Source organism: Hemibagrus wyckioides, linkage group LG20, assembly GCF_019097595.1.
Source record: "Hemibagrus wyckioides isolate EC202008001 linkage group LG20, SWU_Hwy_1.0, whole genome shotgun sequence".
Taxonomy (NCBI): domain Eukaryota; kingdom Metazoa; phylum Chordata; class Actinopteri; order Siluriformes; family Bagridae; genus Hemibagrus; species Hemibagrus wyckioides.
The window spans coordinates 4,506,483-4,523,027 of record NC_080729.1 but is presented as its reverse complement, the minus strand read 5'-3'; the positions used below and the strand labels follow the sequence as shown (position 1 = coordinate 4,523,027).

Genomic DNA, 16,545 nt, shown 5'->3' with positions numbered 1-16,545 from the left:
TGTCCAATTTGCAAACGACTAACAGCTTCCAACGTTTTTCTTCAAAGTTAATACATCTGAGTGAAGTTTATATAAAGACGTCTTCGGTACATCTTTATTCATTATAATTCGATAAAGCGTGCCATAGGAACTTGAATGGAGAAGAGTAACGCTTTACGTTTTCGGGGTGGTGTTCATAGGGGCTACATAAGACTTATGACAGCCAATAAAGGCCAATAAAGACATGTATGTAGGCTTATTATAAAGAACATCTGATGTCGTAAAGAGATTTTTAGCAAGAAATAACGTGATGTAGGTTTATGATGCGTCGTAAGGACTGTCATGATAACTGACCTTTTTAAATATCTATAACAATCGTAATAAGTGTGTTACGAACAGCTAGAGAAGTGGGTTTAATTATGAATTATGAAGTTGTGACATGGAACAGAAACAGCTCTATATATTTTGTGTTTGACACCATTAACATTCATTAACACTACAAAGCCAGTCGTTATGATGCTGGAATATCAGTGTCATAAAGTGTCATAACACAAACATGTCAACTTGAGATGACCTTTGAAAAACCCTGTCCTTATTATGGGCTTATGCCAGGTGTGATAAGCAGTTTAGGTTTATCTCTTTTGTCATGAATGGCTTATGAAGGTCTTATGTATCCCAATGAACACTGTTATCACTGTTAAAGGACACCTTGCATTAAAAAATACAGCTCATGTATCCGCATCGCTGCGTTTACAGCAGAGATTATAACCTTTCATATGTCATTGATACAATAACACACTCTGACCTCAGTGCTGGAGGTCGACTAGCTTTTGCTGCATCATGCTTCCTGTTTGCCCTTCAAATATTGCTTTGCGCTCTTGTCTTTATGTGTAAGACGAGATCAGATTCTAGCTCTGTGTTTAAGCCGTACAGCTCATACAGCTGCATTCGCTTATGACGCCACTTATGGATTACAAAGCACTCTAAGTAATCAGTGTTCTCCATTTTACGATGCTTTGTAAGACCCGGTGTTCTGACACATGAAACCTTTTGCGATAAATAGAACAAAAAGACGTTAGATCTGATCATCGTTATTATCATCATCGCCAGTTTGGCTGTCTCAGCATATTTCTCGCACTCAACATCCGGCGGATTCTGATGAACGCAGCGAAAAAAGACACGAGACATAAGAGCGCTTTCACGGACAACGATTCTCGCCTTTCTGATAGAAATACCTCGCCAGTGAAATGGAGACTAAATTTGCTTCACCTTATAGCTTTTGTATACTCACTTCCAAAACCTGAGCTGCTAATTGGACCTGTGCACACGAATGCGTGCTGCCTTGCTAATCATAGACTTTATGATTATATTCATATTCATTTTGCACACCTGATGCACCGCTCGTGCCATCTGGGCTCTCTCCGTGAAGCTTTCTTGATGGTAACGACCTTGCAGAGGGTTTTCGAGGCACCTGCAGAGCGAAATCTCATCCCATCCAGAAGGAATGAAGCCATTTTCTCGGTGTTCTTTCCACTTGGGGAAATCTATAGTAATATGCAAAACTATCTTGATGAGTTATTTTGCTAAACCTGATCTCATGAGAAATCTGCGGTGAAAGCTGGTGGTGCGGGTTGGATTTCATTCAATTCCGTCTGAATGAGATCATAAGAAAAAGGTTTGAATGCTAAAACTGTCTGTGAATCCATCGACTCTGTGACCTGTACGGGCAAAACATGTCAACAAACCAGACCGAGATTCGAATATTGCTTGCTGCCAATCCAGTCTAGCTAGCCAAAATGAGCTAACTCGACAGGATTTCTGAGGTATTTTAGTTTACATATATCTCAAATGATCGTTATGCTCAACAATAACGCTAGTTATGTAACATGAGAGGAATTATTGCATATTTACATACATATACATATTTTATGTTAAAGCTAGCTAGCTGGATCACTGGAGCACATTCATGCATAGTCACAGTCACTGCTAGCAATAGCAGTCACTGCTAGCACTGCTAGGTAAAAGGATTAGAACTAGGAACTAGGTGCTATTTCTGACAGGATTTTAAGCCATAATCATTCATGAGCTCATATTTCATGCTGCTAATGGCTAGATAGCTAACATGAGCTAGCGTGATGCGATTTCCGAGAGGATTTAAAGCCATAATCATTAACGATATTATAGTTCATGCTGCTACTAGACAGATAGCTAACATGAGCTAACTTTTGTTCTGACACGATTTCGGAGAGAATTTTCAAGCCATAATCAATAATGATCTCATATTTCATGCTGCTACTAGCTAGATAGCTAACATGAACTAACTTGACAGGATTTCAGAGAGAATTTCAAAGCTATAATCATGAATGATATTATAGTTCATGCTGCTGCTGGATAGATAGCTAACATGAGCTAACCTGACACGATTTCTGAGAGAATTTTAAAGCTATAAACATGAATGATTTTGTAGTTCATCAGTGCTACTAGATAGGTAGCTAACATGAGCTAACTTGACAGGATTTCGGAGAGAATTTTAAAGCCATGATCATTAATGATCTCATATTTCATGCTGCTACTAGCTAGATAGCTAACATGAGCTAACTTGACAGGATTTCGGAGAGAATTTTAAAGCCACGACCATTAATGATCTCATATTTCATGCTGCTACTAGCTAGATAGCTAACGTGAGCTAACTTGACAGGATTTCGGAGAGAATTTTAAAGCCACGACCATTAATGATCTCATATTTCATGCTGCTACTAGCTAGATAGCTAACATGAGCTAACTTGACAGGATTTCGGAAAAAATTTTAAAGCCATGATCATTAATGATCTCATATTTCATGCTGCTACTAGCTAGATAGCTAACATGACCTAACTTGACAGGATTTCGGAGAGAATTTTAAAGCCACGACCATTAATGATCTCATATTTCATGCTGCTACTAGCTAGATAGCTAACATGAGCTAACTTGACAGGATTTCGGAGAGAATTTTAAAGCCACGACCATTAATGATCTCATATTTCATGCTGCTACTAGCTAGATAGCTAACATGAGCTAACTTGACAGGATTTCGGAAAAAATTTTAAAGCCATGATCATTAATGATCTCATATTTCATGCTGCTACTAGCTAGATAGCTAATGTGAGCTAACTTGACAGGATTTCGGAGAGAATTTTAAAGCCATGATCATTAATGATCTCATATTTCATGCTGCTACTAGCTAGATAGCTAATGTGAGCTAACTTGACAGGATTTCGGAGAGAATTTTAAAGCCATGATCATTAATGATTTCATATTTCATGCTGCTACTAGCTAGATAGCTAACATGAGCTAACTTGACAGGATTTCGGAAAAAATTTTAAAGCCATGATCATTAATGATCTCATATTTCATGCTGCTACTAGCTAGATAGCTAACATGACCTAACTTGACAGGATTTCGGAGAGAATTTTAAAGCCATGATCATTAATGATCTCATATTTCATGCTGCTACTAGCTAGATAGCTAATGTGAGCTAACTTGACAGGATTTCGGAGAGAATTTTAAAGCCATGATCATTAATGATCTCATATTTCATGCTGCTACTAGCTAGATAGCTAATGTGAGCTAACTTGACAGGATTTCGGAGAGAATTTTAAAGCCATGATCATTAATGATTTCATATTTCATGCTGCTACTAGCTAGATAGCTAACATGAGCTAACTTGACAGGATTTCGGAAAAAATTTTAAAGCCATGATCATTAATGATCTCATATTTCATGCTGCTACTAGCTAGATAGCTAACATGACCTAACTTGACAGGATTTCGGAGAGAATTTTAAAGCCATGATCATTAATGATCTCATATTTCATGCTGCTACTAGCTAGATAGCTAACGTGACCTAACTTGACAGGAGTTCTGAGAGGATTTATGGTCACAATCATTAATTATATAAGATTTCATGCTGCTACTTGATAGATATCAAACATGAGCTAACTTGTAGTGATTTCTGAAAGAATCTTAAAGCTGTAATCATTCATGATATAATAGTTCATTCTGCTAATAGATAGGTAGCTAACATGAGCTAACTTGCCACAATTTCTGAGAGTATTTGAAGCCATAGTCGCTAATGACCTCATATTTCATGCTGCTTCTTGATAGACAGCTAACATGAGCTAACTTGACAGGATTTCGGAGAGGATTTAAAGTCACTCATTAATTGTACCATTTTTCTTGGTGATGCAGGATTTCATAAACAAACTTTTACATCCAGGATTGATCACAATCTTCATTGCTAACGCTAACAAGCTTGATAACATAAAAACCTGGCAGGAATTGAACGTATATATTACATTAGTAGTCATAATGCTCACTTAGAGTGTTATTGATCTATATAATAACACGAGATAACCTGACAGGATTTCTAAAAAGATTTAAAGTCATATTCATAAATCTTTGCAGTGTTTGCTAACAGTAGCTATCCGGCTAAGATGAGCTGACATGACAGGCTTTCTGGGAAGTCATATTCATTCTTTTTTTTCTTATATCTTGCTAATAGTCGTGAAATACTAAAATGAGCTACCCTGACAGGATTTCTGAGAGGACGATAACTCATTAAAGTCCCAGTTTTGTTTTGTTTTGTTTTAACCTGTTATTCATGGACTGCAATGAATTATTCAACAAGTTTCATACAAGAGCGAGTTAATGAGCTAACACCGGGTTGGAAGCTTTGCGAAAACCACTTTTTTTGAGTGCGGTTGTAAAACTTTTGAGTGATGTTAGTCTCCTCATGTGCAGTCTGCTCACATGGTCAGATTATTGGGACACCGTGTACCTTCAGTTGGCAGAGGCAGTATGATTTGAGAATAACAAATAGATTCTAGGACTTTCTGAGCACAGAGTAACTCAGGGAATGATTCAGGGGCTTAGAAGTTCTTAAAATTTTAAATCCTGACTAGAATCAAGTCAGCATGATGTGCTATTAAGGCAGAATTACAATTTGTTATAGCTCTTATAACGCAGCTGCGACGTCTAGCACCGCACATGATTCATCCGAAATACTGTATGATTCACAAATTGAGTTGTGATAGAAGGTGAAAAAGGACGAGAAATTGAAATTCCTCCATCCTCACTCCATTCCCATCTCCACTCTTCCGTCTACTCTTGTCGTCTATCTGCTTTCTTAGGTTCCAACCTCGATCCGATTCAGCCCATCTGATGCTCTCCGGCTCATTCTGTCTTTCCTTTGTTACTCTCCAATTCTCGTCCACAACCCACCTCTCTCCTGTCTTTTTTTTTTTTCTCTTTTCGGTTGCAGCAGTAAGCAGCGTTTTGTAATCCGAGGCCACGAGAGCGTGTGCTTTCTCCTGCTGCAATCTCTGACCTCTGACTCGTTTGCACTCACTGACTCATCACTGCAGGACATTCGATCCTGCCTGGCAAGGCAGCTGGCATCATTTAATGCCCATCACGGATCCCAAAATAGTTTAGCTCACACAATGTTGGTCTCAGGATGGTAAGTTAGTATAAATTCTAATTTCAATGTATGCAAATAATTAATATTAGTAATAAGGAAACAGGGTTAATGGTTGTTGTTGTTGTTGTTTTTTTTAACTTCAAAACATTTAGCTCTTTCGATATACAACCCGACAACTGAGTGGTTCTTTATCAGAGAAGGTTGCCACTAAAACTCCTTTTCGCGATCTTTCACTAATCCAACAATTACAGTATTCATTTATAAAAGAATGACGCCTTTTTTTATATCTGTTTGACCCTTATTACCAGCAGACTGGTGTCGACTTATCAGACATTTTCAGTCAGTGTAAACAAATGAATTGTTTTATCTTTTTTTAACAAGTCTGATATAAAATGAGTCGGGACTCTGTTAGCTTTCAGTGTGAGATCTGTTGTCTGTTAGATAACTTTACGCAGAATTTTAGTGGTTGAAGATCTAGTGGTTGAACACCTTCAAATTTCTGCTGCTCTTTAGATGAATAAGCGTCTCAGAGAGCAGAAATGGGCTCTATATCAACATTTACTTTGAACAAAAATGAAAAAATCAAGGGTCTTATGAAACTTTTCTATGAATATATTGCACATGGAAAAAAGCCTAGGTAAAAACTGAAATACTTATGGAAAAATACAATTTCTTAAAGTCCTGAGTGTCTACCTTTATATGAGCTTCATATTAAGCACCATTGTGGAGTGCAACATGACAAAGACATTCAAAGATGAACATGGACACAACAAAAACAAGCACAAATTATTCATTTTTGGCCTTTGGGGAATAGTCTACAAAACAATTTAGCTGCTATTATCACCCACCCCGCTCCAGGGGCACTGACCTTGCGCTCTGACCCCAACCCTCCAAGATTGGGATATGTGAAAAAAGAGTCTCACTTTGCAGTAACGCAACAAATAAAGGCTGCTTAACTTAGCAAACGTTTCCTACAAAGATTACATAACAAGCACATTGTTTCAAGCCTTCGCACTGGAAAGGCTGTCAGAGAATTGACCAATCAGAATTAAGTATTCTGTGATATAAATACCCGTTGCTATCTGAAGAACCCCGAATCGCATGCGACGGTGATTCAAACTTGTTTCTACAAAATGCTTTCTCGCTGTTCCACATCACTAGCCTTGGCCTCTCTGCCAATCACAGATGTTTGTAAGCTCTTGTACACAAAAAAGATGTAGACCGTTATTAGCTTTCCCTGCTGACTCACATGAAAAGGTGACGTGCTTTTATACAGTAGGTTCTTAAACGAAGCAACGATTAGCCGAAAACTTTTCCGTACAGAAATGAAAATCTGCTAGGACCGAATCGGGAAGAAAAACACATTTTAAATAGTAAAGTCAGAGTCAAGGGTCAAATAGAATGTGGCGTGAAATGATGTTCCTACTGCCAAGGGTCCATCCAAAGCACCAGAAATCTGAGCAGCAGGGTGAGCTCATTTCTCCGAGAGGTTTCAATCTACGCTTTCTTTTTGATCCAGTAGAATTTACAATTCATCCAGATAATCTGTGATTAAAGCATCTATGGGGAAATATGTTTTTGTTTATATCCTGAAGGAACGCTTAGGAACAAGCTCGAGTTCTCCAGCTTGTTCTGCTCAGCATGAAATCAGTCCTCCCAGTTTCTTAACTTTCCGAAAAAACAAAACGGTAATAAAACATAAAGCTGTAGATCCTCCAAAAGAGGGGAGTTGGATGGAGGTAAAATGCAGCCGGACAGTAGTTGAGGTTTTCTCGTGATAATTATTTGGACCAGATTGTTTCTTTTTTGATTAGTTGCAGTTGGGTTTGTTTGCATTCCAAAGGTCAGTCGTTGTGGCTGGAACAGCAGCTTGGCTTTTACTTGCCTTAGAGTCATTTGAGGTGAAAAGATGGCGGCAGGCAAAGCAGTGCTGTCTCCTCCCCTCTCTCTCTCTCTCTCCCTCTCGTTCACGTTCTCTCCCTCCCTTTTTGACATTCTTTCTTTTTACGTCTGTGATCCTTTTGCGTTTACTTTCTTGTTAACCTCCTCCAAGCCTTGCTCTGCTCCTTCTGCTTTCTTTTCTATTGCTTTTTTTTCCCCCACGTCTTTCTTTCTCACTCACAGTCTCTCTGGTTTGGTGCCGACGTGTTACACTCGGTGTAAAGTGGCAGGCGGAGGTCTGGGTGCTAAATAAATGCATTTATTTGCTTTTTTTCTTTGTGTGTGTGTGTGTGTGTGGGATTAAAAAAGAACATGGAGAGAACGAGTAGTAAAAGGGGGCAGATGGAGTCATATTTCCACTGCCACACTTTAGCCTGTTTACTCACACATGCCATGGAATTCTGGGAAAATCCTGACATCAGATTCAGATGGCAACAGGAAAGAAATAAGTTCTGGTGTAACCTGGTTTACAAACCGTGGCGCACTTAGTAGCATCAGTAAGCAGCATAAGTAGTCTACATCCTAGTAGGTGGAACATCTGCTCTTATTTAGCTTGAGGTCAGAGGATGGCTGTAAGCACTAACCATAAACTTGGTATGCTTTATTCGGGCAAATCCAAGAATCAGAATCCAAGAGTCAAATCACCAGCAGGTGTTTCAGTGGAGCAGAACTGGAACAGAACATTGAACAGGTGAACACAATCAGGCAGCAAAACAATGACATGACAGGGGTGGAGACTTAAACAGAAATCAAAATAAACACGAGCACATGGTGTTCATCGTCATGGCAAAGAGGGGAAGCGTGACTGAATCTTCTGACCAATCAGATTTCAGGAATGCTGCGGTGCCCTGGGGTCATTCGAAAAACAAAACTGCTCCAAAGATATTTTTCTGTTCATCGCCATGGCAACCATGTGGCAAAGAGAGGGAAAGCGTGACTGAATCTTCTGACCAATCAGATTTCAGGAATACCACAGTTTTATGGGATCGTTCAAAACAAACTGCTCAAAAGACACGTTTCTGTTTATCACCATGGCAACCACGTGGCAAAGAGAGGGAAAGCGATCAAACCAATCAAATTTCAGAATGTTATGGGATCATTCAAAACAAACTGCTCTAAAGATATTTTTCTCCTTTTTCGCCATGGGAACCAATGCTTCTGACCAATCATTCTGACCAGTCAGATTTCAGGACCAGCTGTGTTATGGATCATTCGCAACAAACTACTCTAAATATATGTTTCTGATCATCGCCATGGCAACCACGTGGCCAAGAGAGGGAAACCGTAAATGAATCTTTTGACCAATCAGATTTCAGGAATTTGGCGATGTTATGGGATCATTCGAAACAAACTCCTCTAAACATATGTTTCTATTCATTGCCATGGCAACCATGCGGTAAAACCCCTGACTGATTTTTCTGACCAATCAGATTGCAGGAATTCCCCGGTGGTATGGGATCATTCAAAACAAACTCCTCTAAGAAAACCTTGTATACGGTTTGTGTAACCGGCAGCAGAACTCCAACATGCTAAAACAATACAACGCGGGGTTTCCTTATAAAGGTAAATGAACCAGATCGAGTCAGATGTCAGATGCTGCGTTTACTACTGGTTTAAATTTTCTCCATCTTTCCTGAAGAATGCGACTTGTCCGAGGTGAAACGGGCCATGTGATTTGCACATTATCAATTGTAGGCCTTTAACAAATGAAACCAGATGCCAGCTGACTCTGTGCGTGTGTGTGTGTGTGTGTGTGTGTGTGAATGTGTCTCATGACTGTTCTTCAAAACACCCTGAAGTAAACAGTGTTGTGTGTGTGTGTGTGTGAGAGAGCCTCCTTCGCAATAAAAGCATCATTGCTAGCTTTTCTACACAGGCGACAACACCTAGTCAACATAATACAAAGCTAATGAATGGTGTTTTTTTTAACGTTGAAAGGAAATTAAGGAACATTCGAAGCCATTCAGTGATCTCTGACTGCGCTGAATACGTATTTAACACCAGTCCAATCGCCTCCCATCATAAACACAATATAAAATCTGCTCTTGAGTGGAAAATTGAGCGAGTTTCTGGATCAATTTGTAGATCCTGGTTCGAGTGGCCCTCTGGAACATCCAAAAAGGAGACAGGCTGCATGGTAAACACCTGTGGATGTGTTTATTTAGAGCAATAAAGTGCGCGGGACACCGTTTTCATGTCATCCGCCTTTATTAGTCACTCCCATGCGCAGACCGGGGACGAGGTGTTGGAATATCTGGACGCCTTTGGCCATATGGAATGATCTCATTCATAATTCATCCGACTCTTTTATTGATGACTCGTTAAATTCAGGCATTTTATTAATCTGCCTTTTCTTTTTCTTTTTTTCCCCGCTGCTTCTTATTAATGTTTCTTGTCAACACACTATAATTTTGTTGCTTCTCAGCTAGGGTTTCCGAAATATCCGCTCTGAATCTTAATCGCTTTCAGCACTGTCCAGTCGTTGATTAAGTTTCGTCGTCATCATCATCATTCAACTGTCTGTTTGATCTAATTACAGAACTAGCACACACCCATGACTCATATTCTGGTGCGTTCGTTTCAGGGAGTATTCTGAATTCCTGTCGTTTTTTCTTTCTCACTCGGAAACGCAACGCGAGATCTTCGTGCACAGCTTAAGCCTCGGATCTCATTAAAATCAATTCATTTCCTATAGAAGGAACGGAAATAGGTGGAGAGTGTAAGAGGAAAAAACTTTGATTTCATCTCATCTTTTGTTTTTAGACATTTCAACTGAACTGATCAGAAATGTAAAGGTGTGAGATTGTAAAAGTTTGGTTCAGTTCTTAAACCTCGAATAAACTGATGGGCAAACTCCACCCCCCCCCCACACACACACACCCCCCACCCCCAAAAAAGAGGCTTTCGCGATATTTAGTGGGAAAAAAATATTCCAAAAAAAAAAAAAACTATTATTACAATACAATTATTCATAGATGAATGAAGGTAAAAACACCCAAGTCGCTGTGACAGAATCAACAAGTCAGACTTTAATTCACTTCTTCCTCTCTCTCTCTTTCTGTGTCTTTCCTTCGGTGTGTCTTTTTGTCTAACTTTATTTGTTTCTCTTTTTCGTCTTTGTCTCTCTCTCTTTTTCTCTGTGCATATCTTTCTCACTGTAACATTTCATCTCTTTGTCTATTTGTATTTTTTATGTCTCCTTCTCTCTCTCTCTCTCTCTCTCTTTTTCTTTTTTCTCTTGTTTTTTTCTCTGTGCATATCTTTCTCACTGAAACATTCTATCTTTCTGTCTATTAGAATTTTTCTGTCTGTCCCTTTGTTTTTCTTTTTCTCTATGATGAAAAATCTGCTGTGAAATTCAGATTTTAGGCTGTAAAAACACACACACACACACACACAATATATATATATATATATATATATTAATTAAATTATATATTACTTTCAATAAGCTATAAGTGTAGCGCATGAGTGCTAGGTTGGCTTTTCCTTCACACTTTCAAAAGCATTTAATTAGCAAAAAAGATCATGGCATTATTTGATTTTTCATCAACACTCAAAACTAGCTTCTACATTATGATTTCATGAACCTTGATTTAGCATCTCAATTAACACGATTAACAATATTACTGATAAAAACTGTAAATATATTTACGTGACCGTTGGGATCAGGATGCAGCCCGGGAGAGACATTTCCGATTATAGCGACATGATTATAACCTTCTTAACAGATAAACGTCTGAAGAGTCCATGTTGGATGATGATCTCAAGCAGGATTGAAACTGGGTCGTGAACTGGTTCCAGCTTTCATGACTAGTTAGCCAAATGATCTCAGCCAGGTTAGTGTTTTTGTGTTGTATTTTTCCTGTTTTTCCCCCACTGTTATTCCTAACTCTTCTGAATATTTGGCTTAACAGCTGCATTTGCACGTAGCCAAGTCTGAAATAAACAAAATTTGGACCTGTTCGTCTGTCCAAAAAAAATTAAGCCAGTCCGAACGAATAATCTGTTAAATCGAACGATAACATAAACTGTATAAACGTTCTATCTGCTTTGAGCGAGTGTTCTGCTCTGAGAAGAAAATATCCCATGAAACGTAACTTTTTATCGATATCGCAGGACGTTGTGCTCCGTTCCGGGCTAAAGATTCCATGCTAATGTTTGCGATTTTTGTAACTCTGACGCAAAACGCTGCTACTTTTTCTGTGCTGCAGAAAGATTGTGTAGACGCACTGTTTACATCTTAAGATTTCAGGTTTCTCTTGTTTTCTTTTTGTTAAACAGAATTAGCAAAGCATCCATCCATCCATTGTCTATACACGCTTTATTCCTAATTAGGGTCACGGGGATCTGCTGGAGTCTATCTAATAGTTAATAGCTAATTGGTATATAAAATGAAGAAACCTCTTTTTAGCACAGCTTGTTATTAGCTGTTATTCTCTTAACCGCATGCCTCCAGGTGTTTTTTTTTCATTTTTTACTTAACACTCAGGTGGCTATGCAAATCAGGAGCTGGTGTCATAACCCATCTCTTCAGTCATGTAAACATCGCCGCTGTGTGAACGCACCGCTCCGTTCGGTTAAACCAGGCAAATGACAGAGTTACTGTGCGTTGAGTTTAATGGTGTGGAAAAACCCTGACAAGAAAATCTCACACCTGCGGCAAAAGTCGATGTGCTGTTGAGTTAAGCGATACACACCTCGTGTCATAACACGGGTTCGCTGGCAGATGACATAATTATTATCTCCATGCGGTTATAATGATGTCATCAATGACTGCCGGGGTGTCTAAATGTATGGGTACAGTACTCTACACACACACACTTCTTTCTATGTCAGTGGAACCACATTTTATTTTCATTTGCATGTAATGACAAGATTCTATTATATATAGTGTGTTGTGTATTTTTTTTTTCTTTTGTGTGTGTGTGTATGTGTGTGTGTGTGTGTGTGTGAAGTTATGTGTTTGGTCCAGGGGCAGATTTGTGGTTTCTGTTAGATGGCCGTTTCAGGGCCTCCCACCATATCAGCATCTGTGTGTGTGTGTGTGTGTGTGTGTCTGAAGTTATGTGTGTGGTCATGGTCAAGGGGCAGATTTGTGGGTTTCTGTTAGATGGGCGTTTCAGTGCCTCCCATCATATCAGCATCTCTGTGTGTGTGTGTGTGTGTGTGTGTGTACCAAGGCTGCAGCATGCAGGTGAAGGAGTGAAATAGTGCAGGCCACAGCATGTGAGGAATAGAGTCATAGCAGGAGATTCTCCCCTCTCTGTCTGTCTGTCTGTCTTTCTCTCTCTTTCTCTGTTTCTGTCTTTCTCTCTATGTTGTGCTCTCTTACTTTCATTATCTTTCTGTCTATCCCTGTGTGTTTCTGTCTCTCTCTCTTGGTGTATTTCTGTTTATCTTTCCTTTTCTCTCCCTCACTTTCTCTCCATTTCTCTGCCTCTATGGATGTTTCTGTCCCTCTCTCTCTCTCTCTCTCTCCCTTCTGTCTGTCCCTCTGTTTTTCTCTCTCTAACTACGTTTCTCATTCTTTATCTCACATGCCTTTCTCTCTCTCTCTCTCTCTCTCTCTCTCCTCACTTTATGTCTATCCGTCTGTCTACATTTCTCATTCTTTCCTTTTCACTTTCTCTTTTTTTTGTAAATAAAATTAGACAGATTTCTAGATATTTATGTTTGTACATTCTATCTCTGTATGTATTTGTATTGTCACCGTCTATAAATGAGAACCATCTTCCGAGCACCGCTCTCTGTTCCCTGCTCCCCCTCACCCAGAGGAAATGAGGAAGAGGAAAAGGAGGCAGTGCAGAGACAAATGGCCTGCTTCATATTTAATGTGCTGCTAATGGAATTAGCTGTGGGCATCACGAGGCTGGTGCTGTGGGGACATGTTCACCAGAACACAGCTTCCTCCACAGGGCAGGGCGGGGCAGGGCGAGGCGGGGCGGGGTGGAGTAGAAGGCTGGGGGGGTTGAGGGGGGCAGGGGTCAGTATGCAGGGGAATATTCCAGCTCAGGGGACAGACTGTGACATATTTACAGAGTCCGTTAAAACAATGAAGTATTTTTACCTAACCTCATTTTACTCCTACTCAATCTAAATGGAGCACTTCTCTCTCTCTCTCTCTCTCTCTCTCACTTTCTTTCCATCTCTCTCTCTCTCACTCTCTCTCTCTCTTTCTCTACCTTCTGTCTGTCCCTCTGTTTTTCTCTCTCTAACTATGTTTCTCATTCTTATCTCACATGCCCTCTCTCTCTCTCTCTCTCTCTCTCTCTCTCCCTCTGTTTGTCTCTCTCTCACACTTTCTTTCCATTTCTCTTCTTTCCATTTTTCTGTCTCTGTCCTGTGTATTTTAATGTTTCTCTCTCTCTCTCTCTCTCACACACACACACACACACACACATTTTATTCATTACATTTCAAGGCCACGCCCTCCTTCAAACCTTCTTCCCTCTTTAAACAGAATAATAACTAAAAGTTTATTTATTGGTTTATTTTCCCCTCGTTTTGCTAGATTTATCACTTTACACGTATCTACCTGAACCATTAAAACCTGTTCACTCCATCTCTGCATCTTTCACGTGACTGGAAAACGTTAAAGAAAGAAAAAGAAGTATATTTATCTTCTGGTTACTGGTTTTAAACAGATGTCTTTGTGGAAAGCGTTTTTAACCACCGTGACTGAGTATGCTAGCTGTCTAGCTAAACATTTTTATGTCTTTCAAAACCATCAGCCAAAAACAACAACAAGTGTTTATAATTGACAACAATGGAGACCAATAAATCGTGTTACATTCCAGAAAGATCGCTACAAACTGCTGCTGTGAGTCAAAATGGCTTCCTTTTTTTTTTAACACAAACGATGTTCTAAAGATTTTCTTTTCATATTACGACAAAGAATTGCGAAAAAAAAAAGAATAGCTGAGCTGCCCTGGAGTCTGTTTCTCATCTGTTACCTCAGTTATTTCTTTCAATAATCAAAGTTAGCTGTCTAGTTTTGTTGTAGAGATCAGTAAGGCAGTGACAGATGAAGTAAAATTCACTGCCTATTTTATATCTGTTCCATGCGGAAGGCCCGGGTTCGATTCAGTGCCCAAACCCCAGCCTGTGGATGCAGTGCCGGTTCCAAGCCTGGATAAAACGGGAGGGTTGCGTCAGGAAAACCTGTGCCAAGTTGTTGTACGGACCAGTTGGTCTGCTGTGGTGACCCCTCACACACGTAGGGAGCAGCCGAAAGATCAACAACAACACTGGAATGTTTGCACATTCGATTACATCTATATGAGCTACCAAATTAGCAAGAACTAGCCAAAGGAATATAGATACTGTGTTAACAGTCGCCTGTTAGCTACTAGACGAACAATATATACGGTTTGTAAACATAGTGTTTGGCTAGCGTAACGGTTTGTGTGTGGAAACGATCCAGGCTAGAGAATTATGGGATTGCTTAACCCCCAGAGGGCAGCTGCTGTAGAAATGAGACAGACTTTATCTCTGTAGAGTTACTCAAACCCTGTGTGCAACTGCAACAGACTGGAATCCAGTGTAAACCTCCCTCTCTTCTTCCTCCTCTCCTCCTCTCACTCTGTCATCTGTTATTCTTTCCTTCTCAGGCCATATTAAGCCCAGTGTACATGTGGAGGTGGGGAGATTTATTACTAATGATCATCAGGATCTCTCAATCCCAATCTGTCATTACGCTCAGTTTCACTCACAGCCATGGAAAGATTTTAGCAACACTACTTTAGGTTCCCTTGGCCAAAAGTTATCTCTTTCTTTCTTTCTTTCTTTCTTTCTTTCTTTCTTGTTTCTATTTTCTTTTTTTCTTTGTTCCTCCCTCCCCCTTTCTTGTTTTCTTTCATTTCTTTCTTTCTACATTGTGTCTAATTTCTTTCTTTCTTTCTTTCTTTCTTTCTTTCTTTCTTTCTTTCTTTCTTTCTTTCTTTCTTCATTTATTTATTTTTCTTCTTTTTTCTTTCTTTCTTTCTTTTTTTCTTTCTTTCTTTCTTTCTTTCTTTCTTTCTTTTTTTCTTTCTTCCTCCCTCCCCCTTTCTTGTTTTCTTTCATTTCTTTCTTTCTACATTGTGTCTAATTTCTTTCTTTCTTTCTTTCTTTCTTTCTTTCTTTCTTTCTTTCTTTCTTTCTTTCTTTCTTTCTACATTGTGTCTAATTTCTTTCTTTCTTTCTTTCTTTCTTTCTTTCTTTCTTTCTTTCTTTCTTTCTTTCTTGTTTCTATTTTCTTTTTCTTTCTTTCTTTCTTTCTTTCTTTCTTTCTTTCTTTCTTTCTTTCTTTTTTTCTTTCTTCCTCCCTCCCCCTTTCTTGTTTTCTTTCATTTCTTTCTTTCTACATTGTGTCTAATTTCTTTCTTTCTTTCTTTCTTTCTTTCTTTCTTTCTTTCTTTCTTTCTTTCTTTCTTTCTTTCTTTCTTTCTTTCTTTCTTTCTTTCTTCATTGTCTCCCATTTCTTTCTTTCTTTCTTTCTTTCTGAAATGCACTCTATCCATCTCTACAATTCCTGATTCACCCTCTTGCTTGTGTCTCTCTTTGCCAAACCCTAAATCCCCTTTTTTGCCTTCTCTCGGCATCTCACTTTCTCTCTCTCTCTCTCTCTCTCTCTCTCTCTCTATCTCTCTCTCTCTCTCACTATGAATTCGAAACCTAACCTCTTTCACTACGTCTCTTTCATCTCTTAAAGTGTGTGAAGGTTATGTTTCCTCACCCCTGGTGGTCAGGAACACCGTCACAGCCCGGATCTCTGTGCAGTCTAACGTTTCAGACTTTTTTCTCTTGTTTTCTCCTTGTTTCGTTCTCTAGTCCATATTTATCACCGCCACAAAGAATTCCAACCCCTTCTGAACTCTGTTTTTATCTTTTTAAAAGATCAAAGAGAAATAAAACCTAACCTTGAATGTAGGATTTATTTTCCAGGCTGCTTTGGAATCTCCTGGAAACTTACAGCGCTCGATGACGTGAACACACAAACCCGGGATGAATGAGAAGCGTTCTATCGCATGCTATCGGATAGGTTTTGCTAGACGTTCGGACGCAATTTTGTTTATCGTCTGGTTGCATATTTGCATACAAGGCATTGAAATTATTCATGGTACTGTAGTGCGGATATTTTTGAAAAATGTTGACGAAAGCCTTCATCAGTGAGAGAGAAACGCT

The 16,545-nt window shown here is 39.2% G+C and overlaps 1 protein-coding gene across 14 annotated transcripts in view; it reads left to right on the top strand.

The window, feature by feature from the left end:
* The window catches only part of LOC131370762 (muscleblind-like protein 1), a 131,668-nt gene that overhangs the window by 31,170 nt on the left and 83,953 nt on the right, over nt 1-16,545 (top strand). The window contains exon 1 of one of the 14 annotated variants that reach the window (XM_058418224.1): nt 5,337-5,475. The exons of 12 other annotated variants lie outside the window; for them this stretch is intronic. The gene's annotated coding sequence lies outside the window, so the exon portion shown is untranslated. Of the gene's footprint in view, nt 1-5,336; nt 5,476-11,108; nt 11,217-16,545 lie in introns of those variants that run through there. One more of the 14 variants, XM_058418223.1, reaches the window with a different exon arrangement.